The sequence below is a fragment of the Pongo abelii genome, chromosome 14 (genome assembly GCF_028885655.2).
Source record: "Pongo abelii isolate AG06213 chromosome 14, NHGRI_mPonAbe1-v2.0_pri, whole genome shotgun sequence".
NCBI classification, from domain to species: Eukaryota; Metazoa; Chordata; class Mammalia; order Primates; family Hominidae; genus Pongo; species Pongo abelii.
In genome coordinates, this window is record NC_071999.2 from 84,555,076 (window position 1) to 84,572,112 (window position 17,037).

The following is a 17,037-nucleotide window of genomic DNA, read 5'->3' on the forward strand; positions in this document are numbered from 1 at the left end:
TCCTGTATCCAAATAAATTTACATTCACAAGTATCAGGAATTAGAACATTATCATATCCCTTTGGGGGATACAGTTTAATCCACTTTAGTCATATAAATAATGATCCTTAACTTCTACCTGCTTCATTTATAATAGCTACTGTGTAGTGAGTGCCTAGCATGTGCCACTTTGAATGCTTTTTTAAACCTATATAAAAAGATACTATAATTCCAGTTGCACACAAAGAAACTGAGTTTTAGATACCTTACCCAAGACCAAAAAGCTTGTGAATGGCAAAGCCAGTATTTGAATTGAGCCCTTTTCCAAAGCCCATACACTTTTCCCTGTGTGATCTTCATGAATTAAAGGGAACATGAAGTGCTTATATTTGGTTTTGTGGTAGACTCACTCTTTAAATAAAGATGAGCTGTATATGTAAAACTTCATATATGATAAAAGAAAGCAATATATAATCAAATACATGAATGAACACTACACTGAATACAGACCCTAAATTTGGAGGTACCCTGAAAGACAATGGTATCACTTGAAGTTTCCATCCAATGTCCACTTTCATGATTTCACTGTTACTGCATATTTTAGAAGAGATATATGTTAAAGGATATTTATAAAGCAGACCAGTGAAATTCGTGAGGTTGAAATAGCTGAACAGATATCATTTTAGAAAGATCTTATAGGGATAATTTTAGATATGGGCACTCTGTTTATATTAATATGTGTTGTATTTTCAAATTGCTATGGTGTAAAATTTCTAAATCAACATTATGCATGCTGATGCTTCAAGTACTTTATGAAAACAGTTTATTCTATCTCCAAGTGAAAAAGGTAGAATAAAAATTTTTGTTTGTTTTATTTAACATTTATTTTAGTTGTTGATATATTTTGTTAAAACACACCAATCAACCAACTGTTTGGTGTTGACAGAAACCCACAGACAAGTTATGAGAAGAGGGGTGCATGTGCAGGTTTGTTGCATAGGTAGACTTGTGTCATGGGATTTTGTTGTACAGATTATTTTATCAACCAGGTATTAAGCCTAGTACCCATTAGTTATTTTTCCTGATCCTCTCCCTCCTGCCACCTCCACCCTCCAATAGGCCCCAGTGTGAGTTGTTCCCCCTCTATGTGCTCATGTGTTCTCATCTCATCATTTAGCTCCCACTTATAAGGGAGAACATGCGGTATTTGGTTTTCTGTTCTTGTGTTAGTTTGCTAAGGATAACGGCCTCCAGCTTCATCCATGTTCCTGCAAAGGACATAATCTCATGTAAAATGAGTTTTAAACATTATTTCCTTATTATACAATTATTGTAAACAAAATATTCTTATGAGACTGTGCATTTGTTTGGTTATTATAAGTAAAAATGGGCATTTCAAAATTCTATTTCTTGGCCATTTACAATTATTTGTTGCCTGATTATGTTCTAAGCTCTTTGTGTAATGTGTATGTTGAAGGGATGGCTGGTTTTTTCCCTGCATGTTTTGCATGAACTCTTTCTACATTAAGGATATTAACCATCTGTCTAGACCTGTTGCTTAATATTTTTCTATGCTAACGTATTTCCCTTTAACTTTGTTTATGGTGCTTTTATCTTAACTCTCCCTCCCCATTTTAATTCTTATATAATCAAAGTTATTGTTTTGTTTCTTTAGGATTCTCTTTTTAAGGTCTTATTTAAAAAGTCATTCCATACCTCAAGATTATATAAGTATTTTTCTAGTATTTTTATGGTTTTAACCATTGTCATGATCTTCTTCATATTTATTATTTTGCATTTCAATATTTGATCCATGTGCTGGATGACTTCATTCTCATTAGGTACCAGGAAGAAATACTGTTCTCCTTAAGTAAAGTAGCAACTATGATCTGCCAGACTAGGGAAAGATGTTCCTTGCCAAGAAAGCTGCTGCAAAGTCTCACTGAATCTCAGATTCTTCTGCCTGCATTTAGTAACACGAGATAAAACCCATATGCTGTCAAATTGCTTTCCTCATCCTGGTCTCAGTTTCTCTATTATTGAACTGTGAAGTATTGCACTTGTCTCTAATTCCTCAGAAGTTATTGTCCATCACACAACTGCCCCTTGATTGTGCCATTTATTAGTTAAGAGTACTAGATCACATTTAATACAACAAGATGAGGAGAAATTATGAGCGCTTAGCATAGCCTATGAGCCTGTTTGCTAATGTATAAAGTGGAGATGACAATACTCCAGGTTGATATGAGGAATAAATAAAATGATTTATGCAAAGCAAATAAGAGTTGAAATTACTATTAGTGTTATTAATGTTATTAATATTTTTCAAGTCTGATAAAAGATTTGGCTTTGGGGAGTTTTTAATATCCACTAAGTTCAGGCTTACTTTTTGGATTTCAATTATCTGTACTAACTCTGTTCCTATTGGAGGGTTAATATAGATCATGTGGGGACATTGTTATTTAACTAGAAGAAATTTGGATGTGTTTACAGTAACTAAATACAGTATGGTTTGATGAAAAAAAATGAACTTTAAATAATTCATCTTGGGGCACAGCCACCAAATACTATTATCTAAAAATGGTTGGAACAGAGAAGAAGAACAATAATAACCTAAATTCTTGAAAACATCACCTAGGGATACTTAGAGAATGCTTGAATACATTTTATTTTGCAATATTTAGTGTTTTATAACAATTTTCTTTACATTACTGTATTTCAAAAGATAGAATGCAGATGGCATTACAATTTATACCTTATTCATTTTTATTTTTTAAGAACTGAATTGCAAGATTGAATCAGACAACTTAATCATCTTCTTAAAGACTAATAACAAAATAGATAAACCAGGTGGAGAATATAAACTACTTCATTCACTGGAGCATATACAAATTCTTAATTTTACTTGAAATTTCATTTGAGTCAGCAAAAACATACAAGGGCTTTGTTCTCTGAACCAATCCAAGCACATTAAGCCAATAGCAAAAAATTGAGCAACTGTCACTCTCCTGTAACTTCATCTATCAGAAATAAGCTTTAATTACAATCTTCCACAGTGCTTATTCAGTATTCTAAAACTACAGTTATTATAAAAGGATATTGTCAGAGGTGAGTAGGATTTATTAACCTATTATTTTTATTAGTCTTATTTACCAGCAGGCTTCATTGCCCTTCACAACCCTTCAGAATAAAAACTGTCTCAGATCATGCTGGAATCTTTTAAAGTTTATTCACTACACCAGGAAAATCTTAATTTCATAACTCATGTGTGCGTGTTTGTGTGTATGTATGTGTGTGTGTGTTTCTGTTTTAACTATTGAAGATATTTGCTTCAATATTTGCTTCCTCTATTCCCTAAAATCAAGTGTGTTTTCAGATGGTTATATTTTTCAGTCTACATAATATTCTGTATTATATAAAAATTTCCCCATGTTAATCATGGGCATTATTAATTAAAAACCACATGCTTAGTAATTATCCTGTAGGGTTTGTCCTCCTGCCAGGACAGGGAAGACTCCCTGGATGGAAGACGTCACACTGACTAAGCTGATGCTGTGCTTGCTGTTAGCCAAAAGGCCAAGCAGTAAGGCAGCCAACTGGCTGGAATTTAGCAGTCCGTCAAATGGTTTGGTCCCTGCTGGATGTAAAGTCATGGAGTAGATGCCATGGGGGCTCTGTGATGAAGCCGAAGACATAAAAAGAGGTTCAAAATCTAATGAAGAGAAAGGACTATTGAAAATGGAAGTAAACAATTATACAACTAACAGAAATGATGAATAAATGATTGGTTTTAGTGATTAAATATTCCAAACTGTGTAATTGTTGAGTATTATAGACACAATCAAATTTGCGTTTTTAAAAATTCTTCTTTGGGCAGTTTTTGCTTCAGGACTTAGAGCTAGACTACCTTTAGCTATCTTCAACTAATACTGCTGATTGCCTGCCCAGTGGCTGCTCCTCTCTTCCTCCAACCAGAATTCCAAGGCTGTTCAGGCATCTGTTTCTCCCCTGGCAGCCCGTGGAACTCAGGGGAAGCCGAATCCATCTTTAGCTTGAAGGGACTCCAACTGCCATTGGTCCAGCTGTGGTGGGCATGTGACCAAGTTGGACCAATCAAATGAAAAGAAAGGCTTTCATTCTATGCTGGGCAAAGACAGTCTTTTCCTTTCAGCTGGACATGAATGAGGAAAGTTGGGTCCCAGCTGCTGCTGGCAGCCCTCCTGCAACCAAGAAGAAAGCCAGCTTGAAAACAAAGCTGACATATACTGAAGGCATAGGACCAAGAGACATGCCAAAAGTTGGAGCTGCAGCCCTGCCTGTGGAAGGTCTTAGGTATGAGGTTGTCATACCTAAGGCTCTGTTATGTGAGATAATATATTTATAGCTTTTAAAAGTCAGTTGTAGTTGGAATTTCTGAAAGGATCCTAACTTCTACATCACTTTATAAGGAGGCATTTATAATTGAAGGCAATTATGTACTGCATTTTACATAGCATTTTAATTCATTGTATGATTTTTGGTATGTCTTTTTTAGGTACACATTTAGGGGGTACATGTGCAATTTTGTTACATGCATAAATTGTGTAGTGGTCAAGTCAGGGCTTTTAGGGAATTCGTCACCCAAATAATGTACATAGTACCCATTAATTACTTATTATCCACCCCTCACCCTTCTAAGTCTCCATGTCTTTGAAAGCTGCCTGACTTGGCAAGCCTGCTGTCTACTAAAGAATGCTAAAACATCTGGACAGGTAATAATAGATGTGCAGGTAAATAACAGGCAATCTCTATAAAGTATTTAGGTTTTTTAAAAAGCAAAGATAAATGCGACATAATGTCATGTAATTAGGCATTATTTTTACTTGTTGGGCCTCCAAACTCAACACATAATAAGAATATGTCCTTTATACCATGCACTTGACTTAATAGAGAGCATCAGGATTTCAGTTTATGTTAAATATGATCCTCAAAATCTAAAAGGAAAAGTCTTCAACCACTCTAGTTTTTTCTTTTCAATAAAAGTTTTACATAGATCATGTTGATGCAGGTAAAAGATGAGACTCATAGTTATGCACCAGGCTAGAAAAATTGCTCTAGCCCAAAAGATTGAAAAGGCTTCACATGTTTGATACACACACCAGAACAGAAGCATGCCTGGTTGAGAGCTCATTTGCGTGAATTCTTGCTCCCCAGGTAGCGATCCTAGCTACTAGAAGAGTAGGCTTTCTTTCTCCATGGGTTCTGGGGCTCCTCTGAAGACTGACCTTTTCCAATTGCAAATCCAGTATCCATATTCTGTAATTTGTGCAGAATGGTAAACTGGAGGTTGTTCACTTGAGTGAGATCTTGGGGTAGACTGGGCTTTCTGGGCACTTTCTAGTACTCTTTCACCTTGAGTTAAGACTCATCAGATACACACTATTCATGTTGGAAGGTGTGGTTCAGTGACTTGCTTATATAAGGGATATATCTCTGAAATTAGGCAAAATATAAGAGAAACTAAATTTAGAACATCTCATTCAGAAGGGAAGTGGACTATTGTTTTCTATATCAATTGTGAGGGTACTTCTGGCAATATGTGTATATTTCATTGGGTAACTCAGGGGAAAGTGAATATGTTATTGATCTGTATCTTTGGAAATAAACCTTCAGACTATTTTCATTCATTAACTCTACCGTTACAGATTTATTGAGCATTAACTTCACACCCTGTGTTGAGCCAGAAGCTGAAGATCTGTAAAATAATGGTCATGGTCCCCACACTCATGGTGATTATGGTCTGGTGAGGAAAGCAGACAAAAATCAGATGATCATACAGGCAAAGATAATATTAGCTCTGTTTAAGTTCTGTAATAGAAAGTTATGTGGTGCTAAAGAGCAGAGAGAGAGTGTGCTAGAGAAAATTATTAATAGACTGATCACAGAAGTCTTCTGGGGAAGTTAACAAGGAAAAGGAAGGAAAAAATATACAGGGAAATGAAACATCCTGTGCAAAGGCCCAGTGGTTTGTGGTTGAGGGAATTCATCTTTACATTGTTACCATTTAGTTGATTATTTGGCATGTAGTAAACACTCAGTAAATGTTTCATAAGTGAATGAGTAGAATGGCTTAGTATATATTTTATCTTTTAACCATTGCCTTCTGAAATGAAGTATCCAACAGCAATTTTTCATTAATTTATTCACATGGTAGGTGTTCAATACATATTTATGGAATGACTAAACAATTTTTGAAAGCTTTTTCACACTGTCCAGCCCACAATGATTTATAACTCATTTGAATTCCTGTATAGAAATATTTAGAAATAAATATAGCTAAAACAAATTTATTTACATTAAATATAATTTATTCACATTAAATATAATTTCCTAAATGTAATTTAAATGTTTTATAAATTAAGTTATATTTAATATGATTTACTATAAATTATTACATATTTAATATAACTTATTATAAATTATATTCATTTAGGAATAAACATTTATTTGTTTTACCCATTTATTATCAAGAGCTCTTACACAGGATGAGTCAGAACTCATCTCCACCCTGAGGCTCTGAGACTCTGAAACCTAAAAAACTGTTGGTTGAATCTGAATATAAGAGTGAAGGAATGAGTGAATGAACAAATAAATGCAAATAAAGTGAAAAGGCTGTGCTGAGAAGGTTTCAGCAAGCTTTTCCCTTCCCCCAGTTTATCCATGGAGCGTTTCTTCTCGGTACGCTCTGAATTCAGGTCAAATCTTGCTTCTGGTCAGTTCAATATGGATTCATAACTTTCCTCCCCCCAAAAGAAATTAAAAATGAAAGGACAAAGGCAGATAGAGGAAACACTCTTTCAAATGTAATTCACAGAGAATATGCCTCAGAATCACTGCGGATAGAGTAGGTCATGCTGTGAAGAGGCTTTTTAAAAATTCAGATTCTGCATTCTGGCTCAGATATTCCATATCAGAATTTCGGGGTTGGGGGGAATATCACAACAAAGTGAATCTGCAGTCTTAACAAGCTTTCTTAGAAATTCTCACACTGAAATCTGAAACTGGTACATTTTCTGACTAAAAGGGAGAATTGACCTTCCCTTTAATGAGGATACTTAGTCTAGGGCACTGTCTATGGTTCTAGAGATGGTTCTATGGCTCCAGTGCAGAAAAATCCAGAAATTGACCACAGGGAATCCATTTCCACTGGGAGGTTTCTGCTTCTGAACTAAATTGCACACACATTCTATTATTAATATGTATGGAGTTAGAGGTAGGAATTCTGGATTTCTAGATGAAGCAAGCTTTAACGAATAAAAATATGACTACTCTGAATTTAGAGTGGTTTATAGCATACAAGGATTTTAGGACTAGAAAAAAGAGCTAAAGCATTTGTACTAGCAATGAAGCGAGGGTCCTGGCTGTGGTCTGATAGGATTTATGTGGGAGATGATAAACTTGCAACTATAGCCACCATTCTCTATCCATGGGAAGAACAGACAGAGGAAACTGAGAACTACAGCAACATGAATTTGAGTTCAGTATAATGTGTACTTTCCAGATCCTGACACTTAAAAATGCTGAATTGAGTTTTCCAGAGAGGGAAGTTTTAGAATCTCTATCATTCAATGTCTTTTTCTTTGTTTGTTTTTGAGACAGGGTCTCCCTCTGTCACCCAAGCTTGAGTTCAGTGGTGCAATCATGATGACTCATTGCAGCCTCAACCTCCCAGGCTCAAGTAATCCTCCAGCATACCTGGGACTACAGGTGCATGCCACCACACTTGGCTAATTTTTAAATATTTCTGTAGAGATGAGGTCTTACTATTTTGCCAGGCTGGTCTTGAACACCTGAACTGAAGTGATCCTCCTGCCTTGGCCTCTCAAAGGGCTGGGATTACAGGTATGAACAACTGAGCCCAGCCCAGTCAATGTCTTTAAAATGGGACAGATATAAACATGTCTGGGGTGTTTGAGGCGAGTCATTGTTGTAAGGTAGAGGCATGGGCTCGATTACATTTCAGATCCTCTCTGGTTTCTAACTTTATAATTTGAAATATTTTCATAGTAATATTTTACAGATAATATGATGACAAACAAGATCTATACAGACAAATGGGTAGAAATTCAATAAATACAGAAACTTTCCAGTAGGAGCCATTTGGGAATTTGCATTCTGTAAGTTGCAGGGACAAAAATTAATTTTAGCTTCCATGTCTCTGCTTCATTAACTTGATCATGGGCAAAATGAGATTTCTGATTTTCACCTACAAAATGGCATAGAAACTAGTGGTTAATTGTATGTCCTAGTATCAAATTAACAAGCAGGTGTATTCAATAAGCAAATGGATGACTTTTTTTCTAAGTTAGCTTCTGACAGTCTGGAAGAAGAGTCATTTTATGGATTTCTTTTTGTTTTCTGGAATTTTTTATATGACATAGAGTTTAAAATAGTGCCATACTAAAACCTAAAGTGTAGTAGATAGAGAACTTGATGTGCAAAAATAGAAGCAACAGTAGCAGACAGGTTGATTTTAAAATTTTTGTCTTAGAAAAATATTTATAAATTTTAAATAGTGAATTTCTCCAAGTCATTATGAAATGTGCATTTTTACTTTAATATCATTTAATGTGTTCAGTTTTAAACTGGGGAGCCATTTAAACGTATACACGTTATTTAATTTCAAAACCATTTATTTGCATATTTTGATGGTGGTGTATAAGTCAATCAAATGTTATCTATTTTGTAAACATTCCTTATGCCTCATTTGGAAAACTATTCAGATATACGTCTAGGTGAGATATGTAGTCATTGGATTTTATAAATCATGTTTCTACCTCCAAGTTGTGGCAGAAGCACACATGCACATCTTCAAGGCCTGTGGCTGATCGTTGTGGAATGAGACCTTGACTAATGATACACATCTTTAAGAGAATTCCAGGGACCTCCAACCAAACTCTGAAGGCATGTGGTTTTTATGCAGTCACCAGCCTCTTTAGAACTTGGCTTCCAGCTGGGTTCCTGTGTAAGACAAAAATCCTGGTGCAGCATCTCCCCTCTTAAGTTTCTGGCAGGTGTGTGCTAGATCCAGCCTACTAAATACTGCGTAATTAGAACTCCTTGGGCAATCGCTGTCATCCTACATCTGTAAGGCAGTGAGGGCAGTGTTAGCATGACTGTGCTCATTTCTTTAACATCCCATGCTTATAGACCCAAACACAGCTGCCTGAAGGGCCTGTGTTTGATGCATGAACTATAGGAGGACCTCAGAAATGAGTCTAATTATATCAGTATCTGAACGCTTTGTGGAGGCAAGATGCATTATTCATAAGACTGCACCTCTGTATAAGGAAAAAATAGTCCATCATATGTACTGCCACTTTTTAAATAGCACTTGTCAATTTTTATGTTTATTATGTTTATTATCTGCCTTCCTAACACTGGACTGTCAGTTGCTAGAAGGCAAAGAAATTTTTTCTGTTTCAGTTAGTGATGGAGCCATAACTACTAGAACAAAGCCTGGCACAAAGTTGGGGATCAAGGAATAAATAAATGAATATTAGCTTTTAATATTAACCATGAAATTAGGTTGGTTATAGGCAAACCATGTGTTTAAACTATTCTATCCAATGTAATCAAGTGAGGGAAGCATCTCCCTCCTAAACTTTGTATTGAATATATTATTATCAGGTAACCAAACTTCACCGAGAAAGTGAAGAGAAAAAGGCAATATACTGTTTGTGGAAACTGTTGATCTGAAGAGCCCCAAATTCCTGAAAAAGAGTTGAATTTGAAGATGCCCAGCCTGGAGTATGTGTATGTTTTTAGTGATTACCGCATTAAAAGAATAATGATGAAATAAAATTATATCAATATGATGTCACTTCATAATGACTTAATTGCTAACCTCAGCCTGTAATTATTTTCATAGTTAACATTGCCATGTCATATCTACAATGTTATCTATCTTTTTTAATATATACATTAAATAGAATTTTGGTTTTTAACTTTGTTTTATGCCCCTTTGGAGAGAAAAAGCTTTATTACTGCAACTAAGAATAAGAACATAAAATGTCCATAAATTTCTAAAAGAATGGTGTGTGCATTACTATTTTAACATAATTTTGGATTAAACCTATTGTTATTAGCATTTCAGACTATTTGGTGTGTATGCAAATAGTCATTTTTCTGAATAAAATAGCTATAAAAGTAAACATCTCTCCTTTCTTACAAATATATTCATAATCTCATAACCACGAATAATATATATTTGTTCATTGTTTCACTTCAGATTTCTCTCTTGCTGTCAGACAATGAACAAATATATATTGCTTATCATATTATCCCTCAGTTTTATCCTTCATTTTCTCTGGTCCTCACCTCATTCACTTACTTCCTTATGAGTATGATTAAAAACACACACACCATCTTTAAAGGCTCAGAAGACACAGGAATTATCTGAAATACCAAAGAGAACTTAAAGTCCAGCCAGGCTAGCTATTTTAATTTAAAGAAGCTAAAGGCCAGAGAAATGAGGGGCCAAAGGTTGTGCAGTTGCTTCATGATAAGATGGGCCTGAGGTGTCATGGTTTTTTGGCAAAGGCTAATTTCCTTTGCTTTTCCTTGGTGACCCCTTGGCATTTAGCTGAGAATATGAGGGGAGCTGAATTAATACTGACTGGTTTACATTGAGCTGAGTTAGAATACATTCCTTTGCATTTTATATGGAATTAAAAATAGTCAACTTGTTTCTTATTAGCAGTCTGAAAAACATCTTTAAAGACCATGCATGGATGTGGTATTAAGCATAGATACAGCATGATTAAGGAATGTGAATATTTATTGCTAGACAAACTGCTGAAGTATAGATATCAGGGCATTTTCCCAGTTAATTATTGATGGTCAGGAGCAATCACAGGAGACAGAGAATGAACATCAGAGGGGGGATAAAAGGATTGGAAAAATTACAAATGGTCACCATAGAACTCTCAAGCAAGCAGAACTTTATACAAAAAGAGATTAACAATTTGAATGAAGTTGGTGGGAACGGTTTTAGCATTTACTCTTCACCGTTTATATAAGTGGGTTGACATGTTTGCTTATTAACTCTATTCCTTTAGACATCCTTCCAGTCTGTTCCAGCAATGCTGTAGTTTTGCAATTTTATTTTTTGGGACTCTCAAGCTAGAAGTCTACATTTTAAACTCTTTTTAAATTGAGTAATTATTTTCATTATATATTGAGATATATATCATTTCAAGTTTTATAAAACAATGAAGGATTTGGAGTTTGGTCTGGTGCTGTTTATGCTTCTTTATAAAAATATATAGGTGATGAAAAGCTTTACTATTTAAGCTTTACACACAGGCAAATGCAGGTCAGAAATGCTTTGCATACAGAGGTCTTTCCTAACTTCAGTCGCATCTGTGTGGTGAGGACTGATTGACTGAGGGAAAGAGAATAGCTCCCCCAGCTCATCGGAATCCCCAGAGACATCTCAGCTTGCATCTAGGAGGTCAAAACTCCTTGATGGTCCGATTGTGCCTTGACACAGGAGGCTGATGAAGAAAGAGCAAGGTGATCCCCTGAGGGTCTGGGACACAGCTCAGGACATTTTTTCTAACTTATAAAAAAACAAGAAAATGTCACTTGATTTGCTTTGAATCTGACTCTGTGTCAAGAAATCAAGGTGAAATTTGACAAACTTTTTATGCATAAACATCTCAGAATTATTTTCTAGTAGCTTTATTTTCTAATTTGAACAGAAGTTCTAACAGGGCATTTGATAGTAGTTGCTTTGAAATAGAATTTGGGAAGTAGAAATTTTGGTAGAATTTATTCTTTTAACAAATCTTTTCTGGATTCATTTACTATAACAAGTAGTAAAGAGATAGAGAGATGAATGAGATAACACCCTTACAGAGATTTCACTGTAGTGCTGTATGTAGTGTTTTAGAACACAGTTGGTATTGTAAGATAAGAAAAGTAGAACTGATTATTATTGGTGCTAAAATGTCTTGAGTGACAATGAGATAAATTTTCATGTAACATTTTAAACCATGAAAGAGAACACAATACTTGGAATATTGTGTACACTTATTCCTCCCTTTCATTTCTTCGTGCCTTGCCTTTCTTCCCTGCTTGCTTGTAGCTCTAGCTTTTAAGCCACCTTTAATTCCTTCTACTTTGTACTCTTGGGAGGGCCTGCACTTTGAAAATACTTGACATTCAGGAAAATACACTTTATATGTTAAAAATCAATGGTGACACAATATTTACAGCCCAAAGGCCAAACATTTGGAGTTTCTTTATAGAGAGTAAGTGCTCAGAGACCAGCTTTGTGCTACTAAGCTGTAGACATCAAAGAATAATAATACAGCAGTTTTCAACTTGATGGCCCGAATGGGCTTTAGCCCAGTGAAGTGAAGTATTGAGCTATTTCACAGATCTGTAATAGAGAGCCGGTGTGGGAATCCTTATTTTATCTTAATTACTAAGGAGCCCTTTATGTCTCAGAAGTCCCCATGTTTTGTTTCAGAACTTCTATCTGGAGAATGAGTTTATAGACTTGTGTCTACAAAAGAATGACAATACTTTGAATTAGGTTTTAAGAAGATTCAAAGTGCAGCCAGAAGGGGAATTCTTTTGCTAGTCCCTGCTACATTGCAGCGTTTCAAAGAAAGCTTATGGTAGGTCTATGATTTAGTAGAAAGAAAAGAAAATGTATTCGTTGGCAACTCCCATGCCACATAGCAAGTTTAATTTTCTTGGGTTAAGCACACACACAGATGAATACACGTGCACACACACACACCCCAAAGCATTTATTAGCTCATTAGAAGCTGTATTATGTGTCTGGGCGAGGAGTATTATTTGTTGTGTACATTTGACCCTTCATTGTTATTAGTTGCTCTTTAGCAGAAAGCCTCTCTTTCAGCAGAAAGAGTGAGGATGGCAATAACTATTACTAAGCTGATAATAATTACAAGGACCAAACATGATTATTGATGGCTCTTCCATCTTTCATATGTGTGTGCTCTGGGTAATACTGATATGCTACTTCTGTTATTGGGCATGAACTTTCTGTGACCTATCATTTATCATCAGTTGAAGTTCAGCCCAGCCTAATAGTTACATTACATAACAGAGCTTTCTGGTGGTGAAAGAAATCCACTTAAACCACTGATGTGCTAGGGTTTCATATGGAGTGTAGAGTGTTCATTCTCTTTACTTGTAAAAGAGACTTAGAAGGGGCTATCTGAGCATTCACCTTGGAGAAAACTGTTGATGAAGCCAGATAGCACTGATAAAGGATCATTTTGGGAATCACTCCAAGCCTGCAAAACCTGGAGCATTGAGGAAAGAGGAACCCCTCAAAGTGTCAGGAATATAACGATCAGAGAAAGGATCCAGAGATTTTCTAGTACATTTGCCCCTCATGTTTTGGATGATGAGGCTGACAGTCTCAAGGTCACACATCTTTGTCATGCCTTTTTCACCAAACTACATTGTCTCTCAGGGAGGACAGGAAGGACATGACCTATGATCAATGTCTCTGGGACATCTAGGATACAAGTGCCTCTAAGATCACCACCAAGCCAAGAAGTATGTTTTTTAGGTCCTTCCCTGAAATTATAGTGGAGAGTACATTAGTAAGGAAGCAGCTGGCTCTGGGGTAAGGTGGGACTGACTGCTTCCTTGGCATTCAGATCATATAGTAATAGCATATGGGGGTCTTGGATTGGCCTCACAAAGAATCCATCATCGGCTATGTCCCACTCTTCTATGGAGATGGATGGTACACCTATTGTGCTAGTGTGTTTGGGTGAATGCACTGTCACCAGAAGACCAATGGAAACTATTGAAACTACACATATATGAAGATGGCTTTGTGATACAAAGACATGGACAAGTCTTTGTGTTGTTTCCCTGAATGCTGGTGTTAGGTTATGTTCTGAACCTTAGGAAGTTCTTTTATTCCAGCAGGCTTTGAATGTCTAGGTCCCTGAAGTCCAGAGGCCAGAAGCACTTGCCAATGGGTAATTATGCCCCCTTGCTGTGCACGAGCAAGAAAGTAGCAAGCAATTCAGAGGCTGCAGTGCAGAAGGCAAGGCATCTGCATCCCTGAGGTTCATCTTAAGGAGTCTCCTGAAGGCACTCCCGGGCAATCTGGAAGGTTGGGAGAGGGGTGCTGAGGATCTAGCCACTGGTAGTAAGACTTCCTAGCTAGGAAACTATTTATTTGCTAGCGCTGGCATAACAAACTGAGTGGCTTAAACAACAGAAATGATCTATTTATTTATTTTTAAATGACAGGTAATAATTGCATATATTTATAGGGCACAACGTGATGTTTTGATATGTATTTACATTGTGTATCACTACACCTGACTAACATCCATCACCCCACATACTTATCATTTATTTTATGGTGGAAACATTTAAAATCTACTTTTTTAGCAATTTTGAGATTCATAATACATTAGTTTTTTTTAAACTTTTTAAAAATTATACTTTAAGTTCTGGGATATATGTGCAGAACGTGCAGGTTTGTTACATAGGTATACACGTGCCATGGTGGTTTGCTGCACCCATCAACCTGTCATCTCCTAATGCTATCCCTTCCCTTGTCCCCCACCCCCGACAGGTCCCGGTGTGTGATGATCCCCTCCCTGTGTCCATGTGTTCTCATTGTTCAACTCCCACTTATGAGTGAGAACATGCAGTATTTGGTTTTCTGTTCCTGTGTTAGTTTGCTGAGAATGATGGCTTCCAGCTTTATCCATGTCTCTGTAAAGGACACGAACTCATCCTTTTTTTTTTTTTCTTAATTATTATACTTTAAGTTCTAGGGTACATGTGCACAACATGCAGTTTTGTTACATAGGTATATATGTGCCATGTTGGTTTGTTGCACCCATCAACTCGTCATTTACATTAGGTATTTCTCCTAATGCTCTCCCTCCCCCCAGCTCCCCACCCCACAACTGGCCCGGGTGTGTGATGTTCCCCTCCCTGTGTCCATATGTTCTCATTGTTCAACTCCCACATATGAGTGAGAACATGCAGTGTTTGGTTTTCTGCCCTTGTTATAGTTTGCTTAGAATGGAACTCATCCTTTTTTATGGCTGCATAGTATTCCATGTTGTATATGTGCCACATTGTCTTTATCCAGTCTATCACTGATGGGCATTTGGGTTGGTCCCAAGTCTTTGCTATTGTGAACAGTGCTGCAATAAACATACATGTGCATGTGTCTTTATAGTAGAATGATTTATAATCCTTTGGGTATATCCCCAGTAATGGGATTGCTGGGTCAAATGGTATTTCTGGTTCTAGATCCTTGAGGAATATTATGGGCACCATGATGTGTAATAGATCTTTAAAATTTATTCCTCCTAACTGAATCTTTGTATCCTTTGAACAACATCTTCCCATCCCCTTCCATCCCATAGCCTCTGGTAACCACAGTTCTATTTTCTACTTCTAAGAGTCTGATTTTTTTAGATTCTACATACAAGTAAGATCATCCAGTATTTGTATTTGTATGCCTGACTTATTTGTCTTAGCATAATATCCTTCAAGTTCATCCATAAAACAACAGAAACTTATTGTCTCACAGTTCTGCAGGCTAGAAGTCTGAGATTAAAGTATCAGGGGGGTTGGTTCCTTCTGTGAAGGAAGGATCAGTCCCAGGCCTCTCTCCTTGGTGCAAAGACAGCTGTCTCCTACCGTGACTTTTCCTATCGCCTTCCCTCTATGGGTGCACCCATATTTTCCCTTTTTTCTAAGCACTAGCCATTTGAGTTTAGGGTCTCCCACTTCCAATGGCCTCATTTCAACTTTGTTACTTCTCTGAAGACCCTATGTCCAAATAAGTTTACATTCTAAGTTACTGGGAGTTAGAATTTCAAAATATATGGGGAAGAGGGATGCAATTCGTCCATAACAGGAACCTGCCCTGGTATCTCTGAGGTTCATTTCTGTGACTGATGACCAGAGGCTGTGTTTGGATTCCAGAGACTTTCTTGAATGTGTGTGTGCATGTGTGTGTGTGACTGCATGTCTGTGTACATGTGTGCATGCGTGTGTGTGCACGTGGATATGCATTAGCTGACTTCTTCCTTAGGATGGGGTTCCTGGTCAGTCTGTATTCTTCCACAGCTTTCACCCATCTGAAAGCAAATCAGTTTCCTTTTTCAAAATAGAAAAATATCTCTTTCTCTGTGTCCTTTTAAACCCCCCTCCCCACTCTCCTTTTCCTTCTTACTGTGTGCCTTAGGCCATTCAGGCTACTATAACAAAACACTATAAACCGTGTAACTCATACACAACAGAAATATATTTCTTACAGTTCTGGAGGCTAGAAAGGCCAAGATCAGGAAGCCAGCAGATTCCAAGTCTGGTGAGGGCCTCCTTCCTAGTTTATAGATGCTGCCTTCTTGCTGTGTCCAGACATGGTAGAAGGGGCTAGCTTCCTGGGGTCCCTTTTATAAGGGCACTAATCCCATTTGTGACCTAATCACTTCCTCAAAGCCCCCTCGCAATACCATTACTTTGGTGATTATGACTTCAACATAGGAATTTGGGGGGACACAAATGTTCAGACCACAGCATCATCTCTTTTCTCTGACTTCCCTCACTTGCTTTTATTTATTTATTTGATACAGTCTCGCTCTATCACCCAGGCTGGAGTACAGTGGCACGCTCTTAGCTTACTGCTACCTCCACCTCCCAGGTTCAAGCAATTCTCATGCTTCAGGGTACCGAGTAGCAGGGACTACAGGCGTATGCCACCATGCCCGGCTAATTTTTGCAATATTAGTAGAGATGGGGTTTCACCATGTTGGCCAGGCTGGTCTCAAACTCCTGACCTCTGATGATCTGCCCGTCTCGGCCTCCGAAAGTGCTGGGATTATAGGCATAAGCCACCGCGCCCAGCCCCCTTACTTATTTTTTAATATATTCACATTGTGCTGTTTGTGTTTTGATTCTTTCACTGTCCCTCATATTCCTTCTTTCATCATCATAATTAATTTTTAAATGTTTTGTTTCTTCATTTACTAACATTACATTCCT

General features: G+C 37.0%; 1 long non-coding RNA gene across 1 annotated transcript in view; it reads right to left on the reverse strand.

Annotated features, from left to right (window-relative positions):
• The window catches only part of LOC103892266 (uncharacterized), a 56,742-nt gene extending 40,303 nt beyond the window's left edge, over positions 1–16,439 (reverse strand). The window contains exon 1 of the long non-coding RNA XR_008512767.1: positions 16,311–16,439. This is a non-coding gene — a long non-coding RNA (uncharacterized LOC103892266). The remainder of the gene's footprint in view (positions 1–16,310) is intronic.
• Between the last annotated feature and the right edge of the window lie 598 nt (positions 16,440–17,037).